The sequence below is a fragment of the Microtus oregoni genome, unplaced genomic scaffold (assembly GCF_018167655.1).
Source record: "Microtus oregoni isolate MIOR12 unplaced genomic scaffold, Mior012 000026F_ref0000081, whole genome shotgun sequence".
NCBI lineage: Eukaryota > Metazoa > Chordata > Mammalia > Rodentia > Cricetidae > Microtus > Microtus oregoni.
In genome coordinates this window covers 30,096,543-30,114,410 of record NW_024543085.1, presented here as the reverse complement: position 1 = coordinate 30,114,410, position 17,868 = coordinate 30,096,543, and the positions used below count along the sequence as shown (strand labels likewise).

Here is a 17,868-nt window from a genome sequence, read left to right as displayed (position 1 = left end):
GCATACTGTCGTGTGTTCACCGTCACAACACCCTTACAGAATAGCTTGCTTGCCATGAAAATCACCCATGCCCCATCTGTCTCTCCTTCTTCCTCTAACCCTAATCTATGATGCTTTTACAGAGGAAACACGGCTTGCCTATCACTTGACTTCAGACCTCAAACCTCCCACACTGGGGTTTCTGTTACAGCAACCATAGGAAACAAACACCCTCTGTAAGCTTGGCTTTTCCCGAAAGTCATATTTTCAGAATCATTCACTAGATGGATGGCCTTTTCAGACTGGCTTCTTTCACTAACAATAAGAATTTACCTTTCTTCTGTGTCTCTTCATTTTTCTGAAACAGAGTCTCACATAGCTCAGACCCTCAGATGTACTGTGTAGCCCAACATGGCCTGAACTCCTCTTCGCCTTACCCCCCCTCCCCAAGTGCTGGGACTACAGGCACGCACCACTACGTTCAACTTCTTCCAAGTTTTTCCATAACTGGATAGCTCTGCTATGTTAAAACAGACAGTTTATGAAGCAGCTGCTATAACCTCCCCATCATATATATTGTCAAACTATGTACTCAATCATTATACTGTTCTTGAGCTAGTCTGCTAGTTGCTTTTCATTTCAAAGAATGATTAGGAGTGTCTCTGACCAGTTCAGAGACAACACCTGTCAGGGTCCTCCAGTTTAACCCTTGGACTGTTCGAGTTGAGATCAGAATACCCTTTAAATCCACCCTCACCTCAGCTTTACATCCACTTAAATCAGAAAGCTAGCAAGTCACAAAGAAGCTCTTACTGGTGCTTTGTATGGGTTATTATGAGATAGTAAGGTATTTGACACCTTGATATCTCTTAAAGTGTCATATTTTCGATAGCTTAAGTTTCTGCTCTAATACCACACCTTCCTTATCACGCATCTTTTCTGGCTAACTTGCTTTGTCCTTGTCCTCAGTGTAACTATCTCTACCATCTCAAGAAATTCTGGTCTTCTAACATTTATACTCATCGTTAGATAAGCTCTTTTTAAACTAATCTTTTAAAGATTTGTTTTTTAAAAGATTTTAAACTAATCTTTTAAAGATTTGTTTTTAGTTAGAAATAATTGAATGTATGTAGTGGCATTTCAATTGTATTTTAATAAAGAAAGACTGCCTGAAGATCTGAGAGTAAAACAGTCCCACTGGTCAGCCTTCAAAACCAGATTATGGTAACACACACCTTTAATCTCAGTAGCCACAATGACATGCACCTTTAATCCCAGTAGCCACCCTAGTTGCCATAGAAATCGGGTGGTGCATGCCTTTAATCCCAGTGGTGCACACCTTTAATCCCAGCCCTAGAGAGGAATATAAAATGGGGGGAAGGGGAAGAGACAACTCCCAGACATAGTCTCATTCAGAGATTTCAAGAGGCAGGATCACCATTTCGGTCTGAGGTCGAGGTAAAAGCCAGTGGCTGACTGTTTTACTTTTCGGATCTTCAGGTTGAACCCCAATTTCTGACCCTGAGTTTTTATTAATCATGCTTCAAATGTGTATGAGTGTTAGTCTGTGTGTGGATAGGTGCACTTGAGTGTAAATACTAAAAAAGGTCAGAATAAGGTGTTGGATTACAGACATTTGCAAGGTGGGCGCTGGGAACCAAACTCAAGTCTTCTGCAAGAGCGGCAAGCACTCTTAAGGTGTTGATCCATCTCTAACCACTAAACTAGCTTTGCATCCAATGAAGCCCTCCAAATCACTTTTATAAACAATGTTTAAGAAATAATTTACACACCTGTACTATGGTCTACTCAAGACTGGACCACTAGAATGCAACAATAATGCAAAGAAGTGTTTGCCTTCCTGGATGCTGTATTTCTTTACATTTCTCTCAGCCTCGTATTTCTTCAAGCTTCTGTCTGGCTCTATCTGCTGTGGTTTGATAGAAGTTTGGTCCCTGATATGGTGACATTAGGAGATTGTGAGACATTTAAGAGGGACCTTAGTAGAAGGTTAGACAGCCCTGAGACCCCGAAGTAGGAAAAGAACTAAAGCCATTCTCCAAGGACCCTGGCATTCTCTCACCTGAGTGGCTATAAGAGTGATTGGTACCTTCCTGCTCTTTGGTTTCCTGCCATGGGGAAGATCTCTACTCAGGCACTCTGGCCATCGTGATGCCAGTCACCATAATGTCTTACCAAGAATGACTAAACAGAAGTCACCTCCTTCTTTATAAACGTTCAACTCCAGGCATTTTGTTACAGCAGAAGAAAAAAGACTAATAGTCAGGTGCACTGTCTGCTTCAACACTGGGCCATGCCCATCACTGACTTTTGTTCTCGGAATAAAGAGGCTCATGGGTGAGAGTTGGGGGTGCATTTTGTTTTAATATAGAAAAGATTGTTTTAATATCAGCTGTGCCGTTGCTGCAACTCAATGATGCTTTTCTTCATCAGAAAGATACTGGGTGATCTCTGGGTGTAAAGCATCCCAGTATTAGGTTCTCCGTTGTGTTCTCCGCAGTATCTTCACTCACTTCAGCTACTTAGCTGTCCCCCTGTATGAGCCTCTACCCTGAACGTAGGAGACAGGAAAAACAAAACAACACAGCACAACTCTCTGAGATTTTCTTCTCTGTAAGTGAGATAGCTGGACCAGATGGCATTCAAAGACTCAACCTACTCCACAGACTGCTGCGGCTTTATTCCTTCATTCCCGGACTCCTGTCTGGTAAAGATGAAGAGCTAAGCATGGCATACCAGTATTTTCTCTAAGTATAAAAAATTTAAATACAAAGTGGGTTTTTTTTTAAAAAATCTTATGATTTAGAAATCATGAATTCTCCTTTCAAGCTGATAGTGCCATGTCATCAGAAATTTAAAAAAACATATATATTATATATCTGATTAGTTTTCAAATGTGCTTTACAATTTTCTCATGCTGTGTTTTTATTTATTCTCTCCCATCCATCTGTAATGAGCACCTTTTCTCTCTTCACTCTCCAGGTTCTATCCAGTCATCAATTCCTGACTCAAATATCATCTCCTCTGTAATGCCCAATTGAAGACCTTCATTAAAAGGAGCACTCCCCTTTGGAGCCATAGTTCATTTTGACAATTGATAATTTCATCATTTATATAGCTCATCAATTATTTTATTCAAGTAGCACTCATTACTTTATTGATATTTTACTTTTCATGTGTTTTCATCCCAGAGGCCACTTAAGAACAGTAATAGTTGCATAAAAACAGGCCCTTCATGATTGGGCCATAGTAGGCACTCAGGAATTGCACCTTGTTTGAGTCAATTAATTTTTAGACTAAATTTGAGTATAGGAATTATATTCCTATATGCAGTCCATCTCTTTGCACTTTATTAACTGTGGTGTTTATGAAATGAATCAAAGACCTTGGTACTAGATTACATATGAATCTCGAAAGTTATGTAAATGTACATTTGCCATAGTTTCGCACTAAAACTGCAGTGTTTCTTTATGACTTTAGAAAATGAACTTTTTTTTTTTAAAAAAAAAAGCAATTCATCAACTTGCTTTGCTCTTTTCCAAACTGAATAGTTCTTCGGGGACTTAAAAACCAAATAAACAAATGGGTTGTAATGAACAGTTTGGACTTAACTTTAGTTCAACTTTCTACTGTCTTGTTCCAAAAATCTGTACTACTTGAAAGACAGTCATCACCAGAGCACGTGTCTCAAGACCTACACTGTAAGAATTAAAACAGCCAGGCCAAGGAGTCTTGCTTTCTCGTTTTGTTTCTTCTCTCTAACCACTGGGCTTCAATGCACAAAGCCGTCTCTGAGAAGGTTAACAGGCAAGGACCTGGTTCCCCCTCTTTCTTGCTGCTCTGTCTACTCCAAATACCTTTCCCCAGCTGCATTTCTCCACCTGTGAAGCAGGAGACTCTAAGGCCATCACATTACTCATGGCAATGTTTCTGAGACATCTCTTTCACCTTCTGGAAGTTGACCAATGTGCGGTTGCATAGTAACGCTATTTGTCTTCCCACCCTACTCCTTGGAAGGCCAACACGATTAATGGCTATAAGTGACATCATGAAGTGTCACCATAAACAACACCACCTTCATTTGGATGCTTTCTACGTTTCTAAAAATTCTGAGATTATCATTATTTGATTTGCTCAAGTACAAAGAGGAAGTCCATCCCTGTTTTAAGAAGCAACATGGAGAAACAGATAACTTTGGCACTAGCTTCTGAACCACAACACAATAAATAGGAAACTAGGGCTGATAATGGACTAATACCTAGAGAAACCTGAAAGTTGCTTAGAATGAAGAGGTGAAGGGAAAGCATAGAAAACCATGCTTTTGTCCCTTGCTTAAAAGTTGAGTTGTTTTTCCTAAATATACTCAAGGAGAGTTAGACTAAAGTACAGGTTAATACCAAATAAGACTCAGCACTGATACTTTCTTGGATTCCAAAAAAAAAGTCAGTGTCAGAGGTGAGGCCTAAGGCAAAGATAATGGTTCTCTACTAACTATATCCAATCCACGTGACTTAAATTAATATCTAGATTTGTTAAAAAGGAGAAGGGGGTCTGAATGTACTACCCTCTCAGTGTATATGTCACTAACTGAAGCATAGACACAATTATTAGACATAATTCAGATGTCAAGTGAGAGCTGGCACTAGTAGAATTACCCAAGGATTCCCAGGGAGTAGGTGCTTGCAGCTGAGAAGGTGAATACTACTGCCATGTGAACGTGCTTCTCTGGAAAGAGTAGGGTAGAAGTGAGCTGTGGTTCAATGGGAAACGCCCCCCACAGGCTCATGCATCTGAACTCTTCTCCCCAGCTGGTAGTGCTGTCTTGGGAAGCTGTGGAACCCTTAGGGGTGGAGCCTTGCTCGAGGGCACAGTCACGGGGGTGGGTCTTGAGGTTTGATAGGCAGCTCCACTGTAGACCACTTCACTTCCTGACTACAGACACCACGTGATCAGTCATCTGTTTCTTCGGGACTTCCCTGTAATGGTGATGGATGGCATTGCTCCTTACACTGAGTCCAAATAAACTCTTCCTTATCTAAGTGGCCTTTGCCATAGGAATGAGGAAAATAACTAATACGAGGCAATATGACCATTTGTGTATAGTTAAAGTCAAAAAGATTTTTACCCGTGTAAACCGGTGTTGTCCAGTCAGTTAATTTAAATGTAAATAAACCAAAAGTCGTTGAAATTAAGAATTAAGCTCCGCAGCTTCACTAGTCCCATTTCAAGTGCTCAGAATTCACTTATGTTTAGAGGCTGCACAAAAATTCAGAAAATGAAGCCAGACAATGTGACACACACTTTAATCCTAGCACTTTGGAGGCAGAGGCAGGCACATCTCTGTGAGTTTCAGGCCAGCCTGGTCTACAGAGTGAGTTCATACAGCTAGGAATACATAGTGAGACCCTGTCTTGAAACAAATAGACAGACAAACAAACAGAACAGAAAATGAAGCTGAGAGATAACTTATTCCATGAGCACTTGAGGTTTGCTTTATTGTTCATTTATTTTTAAAGGTCAATGGTCAATCATATATAATCCCAGTGCTTAGGAGCAGGGGCTTCTGGCCAGCCAGTTTAGCCTGATCAGTAGGACCCAGATCCCAGTGGGAGACTCTGCCTCAAAAACACCAAGGTAGAAGGCTCCAGAAAAAAGTGACACTCGAGGTCATCTCTGGCCTTCACACAGACATGCACACACAGTGACACACTTGCACATATATGGAAGAATTAATAAAATGGGAAGCAGAAAGTATTCTCCACATTTGCCTGTGGGTGCCCTCTATAGTCCTGCGGTCAGTCTTTGGGGGTGGGGCAGCGTTGCTTGATAAGGTACTTGCAAGTAAGAAAGCGCTGATTGGCACTTTCAAAAGAGGCTAGGGCATTGCCCGGATAAAGATCACTCTTCACACTGAGGGACAAGGTCCCAGAGAGGTTTATTTGGAAATGAGATCAGGAGGTTCTGAGTTGCCATAAGTGATGTATGATCATTTTACTTGCTGACTTACTTACACGTGTCTGCTCTTGGTGCTTGGCTCATTCCATCACACATAAGTTTGGTGATCAAATCAGATTCAGAGATTGAAAGACCAGGGACGACAAGATACAGATCCGTTTATGCTACCAGGAACAACTCCAAGGTATAACCTAGAGGTGTTTTGTTTAGGGCAATACTGTGAAGGGCTGGTAGTATATTAATCACACATTAATTGTTCCTTAGTACATGTTTCAACTTCTGTTTGTCTTCATCATCAAATGCACCCCTGCAATGTATGAACCCAGTTAGAAACTGTCTCCGTGAAATTTATAATCTGCAATGAAAAGCGCCGAAACCAAACCAACAGACATGATCCACTAAGCCTTTTGGACGCAATCGTTACATAAGTCAAGCATACAAACTGACCGACGAAATAAATTGGAATGTGCTCTCTTCTCTCCACACGAGCCCCCCTCAAACAGCAGGTCTAACTACTTTGTTAGTGGGGAGTATCTAGACTTTATAGAAGAAATGGCTCACATTGGGGACTTGCTAACAACCAGCACGCTCACTGACTTGAGTCCAGAGTTGATCCAGAAGCATAATCCTACCACCAGGCAGCTTGTGTATGGCTTACATGTAACTTCCTGGGTACATGTGTATGGTCCCTGAAAGATGGGGGCTTCCTTCAGGTGAGGATAACTTTCGTTACCCTTCCAAGTTCTTAGCCAATTTCTTTTCTTCCACTCAGCATTCACCTCATGCTTCTTAAACTGTACTATAGTAAGGGCATTGCTTCCTTGCTGAAGCTAACTGGTACACAGACAAACACGAAGGTGTTGACTAATGTAACGGCTAGGCATAGTGACCTTGGGGTTGGTGTTGGTGGCCGAATGGAGCTCTGTTTTATATTTTGATTACAGTTGGGTGTTTTTCCTCTGTAGAGGAAGAACTTTGTGCTAGACGGAAGAACATTCTAGTTTCGGGAAGGAGGATGTAGATAGACATCTGTGTCGGAGGAAGGAGGATACAGAGGAGAAAAAAAGACATCCGCAAGGAATGAAGAGAGTCAGGCTTGAACTGAAAAGCTTCGGATTACCATGGGCTTTGAAAATGCCACTCCTCCATCATAATTAGAAAACACTGACATTGAGAGCTCATTTAAATGCTTCCATCAGTCTGAAAAAAAAAGTGTAGCCCGATTTCACTCTCTAACCATGCTCTGTAATTAGAAACAGAAGGCACGGTTCTGAATATTTGCTTATGAGACTTCCATTCCCAGGCCGGGCTTCACTACCCAGTGGCCACGGAAGACTTACCAGTGGTCCCAGAACTGCTATTTTCACCGAAAGAGCGTGAGGTTGCCGTGGGCATTCCCAGGAAGCAAATGGAGAAAGGGAAGAGTGCCATTGTGCCTACTGGTTTCCTCTTAGGCTGTGAAGCTGCTTTGTGTTTGAGAGGTAAGTCATTTTCAGGATGGCAAGATCCACATTCAACTGAAAAGGGAAGGGGAGTCTGCGACACCCAGCAATACCGCCCAGATTTGTCTCTGAGCATGAGAAAGCTCTTTGCGCATGACTGATTCTTTATTTTTCTGTCCTCTTGCTTGAAAAGAAAGCCCATGCTTTACAGAACTTACGAAACCACAGCAGCAGGTTTGGCTTCTGACAAAATCCACAAAGGAAAGAGGAAAAGGGGACTTGTAATTTAGGACTTTAATTTGACAGGTACCTTGCTTGTCAGATTAAAATATGTGGCCACCACTTGCTAAAGGATCTTGAAAAAAATTTTTTTGAAATATCATTTCTTGTTTTTCTACCTGACCTAAAACCTTTTTTGGACCTCATTTGCATTTTTCAATTATTCACACTTAAACAAAAGCTGTCCACACTATGTAGAGAGATGACTAAGCAATTCTGTATTAAATAATCAAAGAAAGTCCTGCCAATTTTAGAATAATTAAATTTCAGCAGCTTAATATAAACAGTTCCAAGAACTACATGTGGCCTACCAAAAGTATAGATTACAAGTAGTCAGCCCTGTGGCCAGCTGGCAGTCAGCTCAACCTATCAAAATAGAATTGGTCAGAATTTGGAGTATTATTTTTCTTTTCTCCCCCCAATATTTTTCCTGCATCCACATTTGTTTCTTTGGGAATGTTTTCAAATACACAAATAATAATATTAAAACTATTGTGGAATTTCACCTCTTGTAAACAAACCAGCGTTTCTCTTGGGACATGCCAGAATTCACAAATCACTCCAATGTCAACCTCGTCTACATAAGCAGCAAAAATGAAATGGCGGGAAGTGTGACCACTGAACAAGTGGACGCGGACATTAAGTCATGTGCCCATCAGTTGCCAAAATACCTTACTGACTGCCTTTACCAGGTAGGGTGGCAGGCCAGGACTTCTTTCTTTCTTTCTTTCTTTCTTTCTTTTCCTTCCTTCCTTCCTTCCTTCCTTCCTTCCTTCCTTCCTTCTTTTTCCCAGACAGAGTTTCTTTGTAGCTTTGGAGCCTGTCCTGGAATTTTCTTTATAGATCAGGCTGGCCTCAAACTCACATAGACCCACCTGCCTCTGTCTCCTGAATGCTGGAATTAAAGACGTGCTCCACCACTGCCCAGCTGGATTTCTTGATAATGAAGATAAAGTTTCATAGATCAATTCCAGTGGAATGAGTTACTTGTCTGAGAGATTTAAAAACTCTGAAACTGAGGCTGAAGAGATGGCTCAGCAGTTAGGAGCACTGGCTGCCCTTGTAGAGGACCCTTGTTCATTTCCATAGCCCACATGGTGGCTAACATAGCTTGTGACATTAGTTTCATGGGATCTAGGGACCTCTTCTGCTCCCTCATGCACGGAACACACACGGTGCACATACATACATCCATGCGGGCAAACACTCAAAAATATAATAAATAATGTTTTTTAAGCAGTCTGAAACTGCTGCTATCTTATAACATTAATTATAGCCTGGATGGTGGCTAGAACTTGAAAAGTTTACATTGAGAAGATACAGACAGGCTTGACTAGCCCACCCCACCATGATTTTCAGCAAGCATTTGTAATGGAAGGAATGTCTGGTTAAATGAGTATGGATGTGTCACCATGCAAAAAATCCTTACAAGCTCACATTTTAAGCTCCATTGTCTTCCTCATTGTGTTTGAACCAAGCTATAATCAAGAGTGGTTGCGGGTGTATAATTATCACTATGGTGAAAGTGTCAACAAAAAAAAAAAACAGCCAATAAATATTTATGAAGTGTCAGCTGTGTATACCAGATACTTTGTGGGGTGTGCTGGCTAATTTTATTTTATTTATTGTCAACTTGACACAAGCTAGAGCCATCTGGGAAGAGAAAAGCACACTTTAGAAAATGCCTCCACGAGATTAGCCTTAGTCAAGTCTCTGGGGCATCGTTTCAACTAATTATTGATGTGGGCAGGTGGTCCTTAGAGGTAGCTGAAAATGAGCCTGAGAGCAAGCTAGTGGGCATTTCTCCATAGTTCCTGCTTTGCTTCCTGCCTCCAGAATCCTGTCTTGAGTTCCTTCCCAGACTTTCCTTAATGATGGACCATGCCCTGGGATGCATAAGCCAAGTAAAGCCTTCCCTCCCCAAGTTGCTTTTATCAAGTTGTGTTTTACTGCAGCTAAACACACCAGGCTAGACTGTGGATATGAGGTGTGAATGTAGCTACCCTGCCAGCCCCCACCCCAAGCTTACAGCTGCTGGCGGAGATTAGCAATGATGGACACAGAACCACAAGCTGCTGTGAGCGTGAACTGCGGGAAGGGCCTAAAGGTTTCTTCGGTGTTAGAATGGATTATGGATGCTAGCTGCTTCTCAGACATGGGTGGTATCCGTCCATGTACAGGATGGCTCTCATAAAGGAACATAGACACTAGAGTTCGCAGTCTTTTATCAAATATAAGCTGACACCTGTTACATGCCAGGCACGGTCCTCTATGCGCAGATAAGCACAAATCCTTTCCCTTCCTCTCCTCTAAAGAAGTGGTCAGGAAGGTCAGCTGTTCAGGATGGTGATCTGTTTTCACCTCCATTCCCACCCAGGTCCTAATAATAATAATTCATTATTAAGGAATCCAAAAATAATGACCCACAGGACGCTGTCTGCTAGAATCTATGCAGACAAGAGGGGTCCATTTACGATATCAACTGGGGTAAGAGGCAGGAAAGAGAGGCCAGCCCCCTATTCCACCCAAGTCAATGACCTGTCAGCTAAAAGGATGTTTCTCACCCACCGGCAAGAAGAGATTTGCTGTTGGAACAAAGCTGGTCCACAGTGCTTTCAAGCTTTGTTTCCCAATTCCAGCAAAAGAACAGCTTGTAAGAAATTTACCCCCGTGGCAGGATATCTCACAAGCAGCTTTACCTCTCGGAATACTACAAACCAATCTTTTATTTGTTGACACACGGGCCCTGGACATTCATGAAAACAAAATGTTCTCTTTCTGCTTTTTTTGAGTTAAATGGATTTAAGTCAAGGTCTCAGTCATATTTTAAAAACAGATGTTACATAGCAAAAAAAAAAAAAAAAGAGTTTGCCCTGACCCTAGCAAGGAGAGGCTGTCTCACTTCAACTTGGCTATCCTTTGGTGGCAGGAGGAGCGATCAAAACATGCCTTAGGGGCACTTGAAAGTCACTGTTGTCACTGTTGTCTCCATTTGGTGACACCTTAAAGGTCAGGGTGCTGCTGGGCACCTAGGACTCCTGGTTTAGAGAGTGCATACCACGGAGAGGGCTAGTGGTGGAGAGGTTTAGGTGTCCAAGGGGCCTGCTGAGAAAGGATAACCTCCCTCCCATGGGCCACCATCCTCCTTAGACAGCAACCTTTTCATGGCTACTTCTGATGTTCACCCTCACAGATGAACCCAGCTCTTGGCCAGGCCAAACGATCTGTTCTCATTAGGCCCTGCTTTTGCTCTCTGGGTCCTGAAGCGCCCACTGCTCCCCGCTCTGCCATCTCATATTTTATCCTCCTAGAATCTGGCTCAACTCTTATCATTAACAGAGAACACCTCTCTTCCTCTTCCGACTACACAGCAATACTGACACGGAACTCACTGTATAGACCAGGAACTTGTAGCCATCTTCCTGCCTCTGCCTCCCAAGTGCTAGCATTCTAGGCATGCGCCACCGCGCTCATCCCCCCTCACTCAATGGCTAGACCACAGCTGCCAACATCTCTCTTAGTATTCAACACCATGTAGCTTGGCTATTCAAGTATTTCCTAGTTTCTCTTTGCCTTGACAGAATCTGAAGCTGTTCAACATTAGGGCTTTGATAGCCCCTTCCTGTCTTGAGTATTTTCTATGCGATTATAGACGCACTGGAAATACTTGCTGAATGGAATTGATGGGGAAAACATTAAATAGCATTAAGCATGTGATTCTGTGCTTCCATGCAAGCACTTACTCCACCCACCTAGCTCCCATTTGCTTTCTGCAGCTACTTGCATAGAACTAGGGCAGGTGGATTCATCAGAACCCTGCAGTTAGTGCATCAGGTAAGAACTTCATCGTTCACTTCTCGCTCAACTCATCTCCTTCCTCCCGAGAGCCGGGAAACGGCTCCTCATCCTAGGAGTACTCGCTTATCATGGGATCGTTCTTTTATACCACGCACGGCCAACCAAATGCTTTTAGAGAAGTAAATATTTCAGACGTGGTGGCTTTTGGAGAAATAAGAAACATACGCAGCCCCAAGAACATTCCCGCTCGAAATGTAAACAAATAAAACAAAACAACAGGGACCCAAACCCAAACCAAATAAGCAAACAAACAAAAACAACATCAAAAACATACTGTACAAGGAAGCACATTTTCAGGGTCCCATGGATTTCCAGTGGCTGGTTTTTGACTCCTTTTGCAGCTACAATGTCTGACCATAGGCCAGTCTCACCTCGGAAAGAAACTACAAGACTGGACTCAGAATGATGTGTTCATATGAACTCAATAGGATCCTATTCAAGCTTAACGTAGGCCACAGAATTGGTTTAGCTAACAGATGAAGCTTGCCAATGCCTGTGTTAGGTCCTGGTAACAATCTTCACTGTCCTCATTTCTCACACAGAGATATGGAAACGCAGAGACGGCGAGGGGTTACAGAAGGCCACAGAGGCAGTTACTAGCAGACTTGGGATTAATAATCAGGCAACCTGGCCCCACAGTGTGGGTTTTCAATCGCACTTCTTGGCTACACAGGACCTGCAAATGTATGAAGCAAGAGAGACAGGAGCAAGGACTTCAGTGATGAAATGATCACGTGACAGTCTGGAAGGCGCTCTATGCACCTACCAAGCCTTCCCAGGAGCTATTTCCTGTCAGAGGGTTTGGCTCGCTGGCTGTTAGGGTAACTTCATACTTGATGTTTATTAATGAAGTAAAAATGAATCTCTTGTTTGTGTTCATTTGCGCTTTGGCAAACTGATTTATTATTTCACTTAAGTGGGGGACACTTGAGAAAATAAGCCGAATGCATTCTAAAATCTTATAAAAACAAACCACCACACTTCACACTTCGGCCATGTCTTTCTTTGCTCACGTAATTAGCTTTTGACATGAATCTAAATCATGGGAGTTCATCTGTGTCCGTTTCTGGGGAGATCTGGGGTTTGTGGGTTATTTTGGAGACTTCATTTAAGAGACAGGATATAATATTAAGTGGAAGAAATTAGACCTGGAGTTGCAGCAGGGCCCTATCCCAACAGGAGGTCCTACTGCCTTTATAAGCATCTCCTGCTGGTGCCTCACCTCTGATTTTTATGAACTTTCAATTCAAATGCCATGGCAGCCTTTCTCTGCTTTTTATTTCAATTCATCAGAAACAACTGTTAAGGTCCTCTTCTTTCCCTTAAATACCATTCAAACCCAGAGTTATGGAAACAGATAATGTAGGGACAATCAGATGTCTCTTTAAAAAGTGACTTCAAGCTGGGCAGTGGTGGCACACGCCTTTAATCCCAGCACTCGGGAAGCTGAGACTGGTGATCTCTGTGAGTTCAAGGCCAGCCGGGTCTACAGAGCAAGTTCCTGGACAGGCTCCAAAACTACAGAGAAACCCTGTCTCAAAAAAACAAAAACAAAACAAAAAAACCATAAAAGTGACTTCAGAAGAATGGCAGACATAGATGGTACATTGCAATATATTTTTGCCTATAATTTTAAAATATTGTGTCTTTTGCCAAGATGAGGCCAATGAAAACTACGTAAAGAGTATCAGACACCACAATTTACATCACGAAGCACATCACTGGATCCACCAAGTTCTCCATTGCATTAAGTTTTGAAAAGGGTTCATTTCATAGGAAAGGACACCAGAACTGCTAGCCCAGACTTGAAATAGCGCTTGGGGTGGAGGAGATCCTATTTAGTGTATGTCTGTAGGACGAAAGACTCAGACAGGAAGATGGACGCTGGAGGAAGTTGCGCCTCATGGTAGCCACCACCCTCAACTTAAAATTACATCTTTAATTTACAAACTACTGGCATTGGTTATTCGATCTCACGATGGGCAGACGGGAACAGAGCTGTGGTACCCAGCATTGCCAGAGCATCGGAATGCATATTGCTAGCTTGGGAACAGATTCAAGCGCCAAACTCGAAACACGGTGTCTAATTGAGGCACACAGCTTTTGCACCCTTGGTAAAATCAAGAAATCCTAAATGCAGGGACCATCTGCATTTATAATAAAATCAAGTTAAAAATCCTGGTTATAAATACTCATGAGGGGAAGTTTTTGAAGACCTTAAAGAAAACGCTCTTAGAATAGCTCCTTCCTTAAAGCCCAGTGCCTTGGCGTTTGCTCCCATTCTGCGTCCTCTGGATTTGAGGAACACACTTTCCTCCGGTCTTTGGATGCTCCCATCCACAATACATCATTTTTAGTTATTAAATAACAGGACTCGATATTAATGTTGGCCTTCTCCACCCTTTCAGAAAGTGTTCTCAGCCAAAGACATTAAACCACTCTTTCCCCTGTCAGCAGAGCAGCCAACATCCTGAGATCACAGCTCATTCGTACCACACTGGCGTGAACATTCAGACTCCATTTGTCTCCAGCTCTTAAAGCTGGTATTAGAATGAATGATGGACTTTTGTTTAGCACCAGGAAAAGGGGGGAATCACCCCCCAAGTAATAACTTTAGCCTAAAATATCCGTTTCACGGAATGCAACTCTGCCCTTTCCTCTCAGAAAACTCAATGGACTCGAGATTTAATTTGGCATTGTTGAACTTTGGGTATAGAGAATAGTAGGAAGGAAACTGTCTCAACCCACTGCCCACCCCCATCCAAGTCATGCATTTGTTCTTTTGCTGGAGGGTTGTGACTCTTAGTCAGGGCAGAAGTAAGAAGAGTTTAGGAGTCTGTGCAGTCAGAGGTTACCGTTCTGGAACTCCAGGTGGGACTTCTGATAGTTGTGTTTCAGGTATAAATAACTCAACCATTCCTTCTTCTTCACTGAATATTCTCTGTGTGAATGGGAACCAGGGCCAGAAAGGACCTGTAGATAGGGCTCCTGGCAGCAGCATCTGCCTTTTACCCTGATGCTGTGCCCGCTCTACCCATAAACTCTGGGTTTCCCTTAGAAACTGTGGTGAGCTCTCATGGATGTGAACTCTCAAGGAAGTTCCTCCAATGGCCAGGGATGCACCATTATTCAGCCAAGCTTACAAGGGTCCATGTGTGAGGCTAGCGTTTCTTCTTGCTCTCCTAACCAGCCAGGTGGGAAGCCCCTGAGAACTGTGTTTATGCCTCTCTTCAATCCCTAGCCAAACATGACTGTGCCCAGGGTCATTCTGGACTTCCTGTGAGTCTCAGGACAAAGATCTGGAGCAGCATCCTGTGGGGGAGACTTCTGGATGGATGTGAGTTCCAGGCCTTTTCTCACAAACCTCATTCTACGACCACTCCCAGAAAGTCATAGGCAAACATCATATTTTACATTTAAACCTACGACGTATAACACATTGGAGTAAAATTGAGCTAAGCGAGAGACCAAACACTTTGTTAAGTGTGTCCAGGGGAACTCATTCTGGAAATGGAAGAAAACAAATCCCCAAACTTGTCCTTCCATCTGGAGCCTCAACTGTTTCTTAACATATTGGCCCACGGCAGCTATAAAGTCTCTCATTCATGCTGTTCTGAAACAAGAGCAAAGGCTTCTGGGTGCTTACAACTCAAAGCACGTCTTTCACATCTCACAGGAAAGCGGTCTTTTGCGTCAAGCCTGTCAGGTGACAGAAGGTAATGAAGAACAGCTGGGAGGCACCTACACTGGCCACCGGCCATCATTCACTCCAGTGCCCTGGCGCAGCTCCTTCCTGCAAAATTTCCTACCTTATAGAAAGAGAAATTTGTGTGAACTTCCTGAATCAAGCCTCAGTGACATTTGGGGGTACCTCCACAACATCGGGCATCTATTTCCTGGCTACGCTAGGATGGAAAGGAAGGAGGTATGGGAGTGAGTACTTGAAGAGAGCTGGCATTGCAAAGGATGGGGGGTATGCAGAGAAGGAGTTTTTAGACTTCTGATAGCCCTTTCTGCCAACAGTCTTGCCGTCCAAATGCGCGCGCGCGCACACACACGCACACACCACCACCACCACCACCTCTCTAGAGAGATTCTGCTAAAAGAGAACCAAGGACATGAGGAACTAAAAAGGAAGCAAGAGGAATAGGGAAAGAATAAAATAATCCTGAAGCAATAATTGCCTGAGAATGGGGTTAGATTCCTGGAAAAAAAATACAAAAAAGAACCCCTTTCAATTAAGACCCCCACACCCCCACCCCCGTTTCCTTTGCTTTCTCTACCCTGCCTTAAGGGCCCCTCTTTGGGCTTCTCAGGTGCTTCGGCTGGGAGACTTGTGATGGGGTTTAAATAGGAAATGCACCCCCCTCCACACACACACACAGTCACATGTATTTAAAACTTGGTCCCTGATTGGAGGTGCCGTTTGGGGAGGTTATGGAACTTTAAGGTTGTGGAGCCTTGCTGGAGGAAGTACAATCACTGGGGGGTGGGTTAAAGCTCAACTCCACTTCCAGCTCACTCTCTACTTCCTGTTTACCCTTGGAATGTGATTGCTCAGCTTCCGGCTCCTGCTGTGGGCTGCTGCCCTGCTTCCGTGAGTGACTGACTCCAGACCCTCCGGAGCTAAGAGCCAAACTAAACGCTTTTGTTCCCAAGCTGCTTTTGGCCGAGGTGCTTTATCACAGCACCGGAAAACCAGCTGGTCACTTAGTTTCTGCATCTTGCTCCTGAAATTACTAGCCTTCTTACAACCGCGAGTTTATGGACTCCGTGGGGTTGAGTCATCTGCTTTGCTGCCTCAAGGTGACAGCATTAGTCACAGGGAGCAAAGAGTTCGGTTACTGAAGAGAGACAGAAAGTCATTACAAAGGGCAGGGAGTATTCCTCAAAACCTTGATAGCATCTGCCTGGTCCACAGGGTGCTAATTAAACCATCAGGGTTGCAGCAGGCAGGTACCCGACCCACAGAGTGCTAACTAAACCATCAGGGCTGCAGCAGGCAGGCTGGTTTTCCATGATGGACCTTTAACATGCAAGAATTTAGCAAGTCAGGCAGAAAGGTTGTATAATTACTGAAAGCAGAGCCCAAAGAAACAAACTGTACTCACAGGGAAGCAGTCAGATGGCTACTTCTGAATCTTTGGACACCAACCCTGTGGGCTGGACTGGTCGGTCTTGAAATCTGTTATCAATTATCTGGAATAGAAAAGAAGATGGGAAGATAATTAAGTAGGGTTAATGTAGAGTATATCTTCATTCTTGTACATGTATTTATTATTTACTTTCGGAGTGTGTGGGCACACATGTGCCACAGCACAGGAGTGGAGGGCAGAGGACCACTTGGAGTCTGTCCTCTCCTTCTACCGTGTGGGTTGTGGGGATTGAATGTGGGTCATCAGGCATGGTGGCAAATGATTTTGCCCACTGAGCCATCTTACCAACCCTAGAATGTACGTATTAAAAACATCTGTTCTCTCTCAGGTACCACTGTCAGAAGGACACTGAGAAGCGAACACAGACCTGGGGTAGAAATAGTTATTGTGATTGGGGAGATAGCTAGGCAGTTAGAACTGCTTGCTGTGAAAACCTGACCACCTGAGTGTGGATCCCCAGAACCCAGGGTCTGTAACCCCAGGAGAGATAGGAGCTGGGGACACGACAATCTCCAGAAGCTGTCTGTCCAGCTAGCCTGATGAAGAAACCCTGGCCAAAGATGGTGGAAAGGTGAGACTTGACAGGAAGATTGTCCACTGACTTGCACAATTGTACCTCATGTTCATGAATAAGTCATCTGCCTGTGCACATGAGCACACACACACACACACACACACACACGAGGAGGGGATTAGTGTACATTTTCATTGTAAAGAAAATAAATGTAATAATTACAGACTCAAAGCCTGAATTATTCTAAATGATGAGGCAGAGAATGCACGGCTGTACTTCTGCCCTGACAGGACCAATGTTTATTTGCCTAGCTTCTGTTTCTCTGCTCCTAATACCTTTGGTATTTTTTTTAAAAGTTTTAGTAAATGGAAAATAGGGGGAGAGCATGCTATGTGTAGGTAGAAAGCCCCTTTGTGTCCTAGTGTGTATGTGTATGTGGGAGCTGTCTTGTGGATGAGACAGAAAACCAAAGTAAATAGCAGAAAGCTCTTTCCCTTAAAAGATCATATGATTATATATAAACCATCTGAGGTGAAGATCTCTTCAAAATCTCCTCCAAATACTTCATATTGTGCTGAGTAAGCGAGAGGCCAGGAGTGGTCAAGGGACCCGTTCAATACCCATCTACTCATTGGTGTTTATTTGAATGGCCTGAATGCCCCAA

At 43.3% G+C, this 17,868-nt stretch overlaps 1 protein-coding gene across 4 annotated transcripts in view; it reads right to left on the bottom strand.

Moving 5' to 3' along the window:
• Window positions 1–17,868, bottom strand: part of Cald1 (caldesmon 1) — a 195,418-nt gene that overhangs the window by 113,014 nt on the left and 64,536 nt on the right. For all 4 annotated transcript variants that reach the window (XM_041675484.1, XM_041675486.1, XM_041675488.1 and 1 more), the window contains exon 2: window positions 16,646–16,733. The gene's annotated coding sequence lies outside the window, so the exon portion shown is untranslated. The remainder of the gene's footprint in view (window positions 1–16,645; window positions 16,734–17,868) is intronic.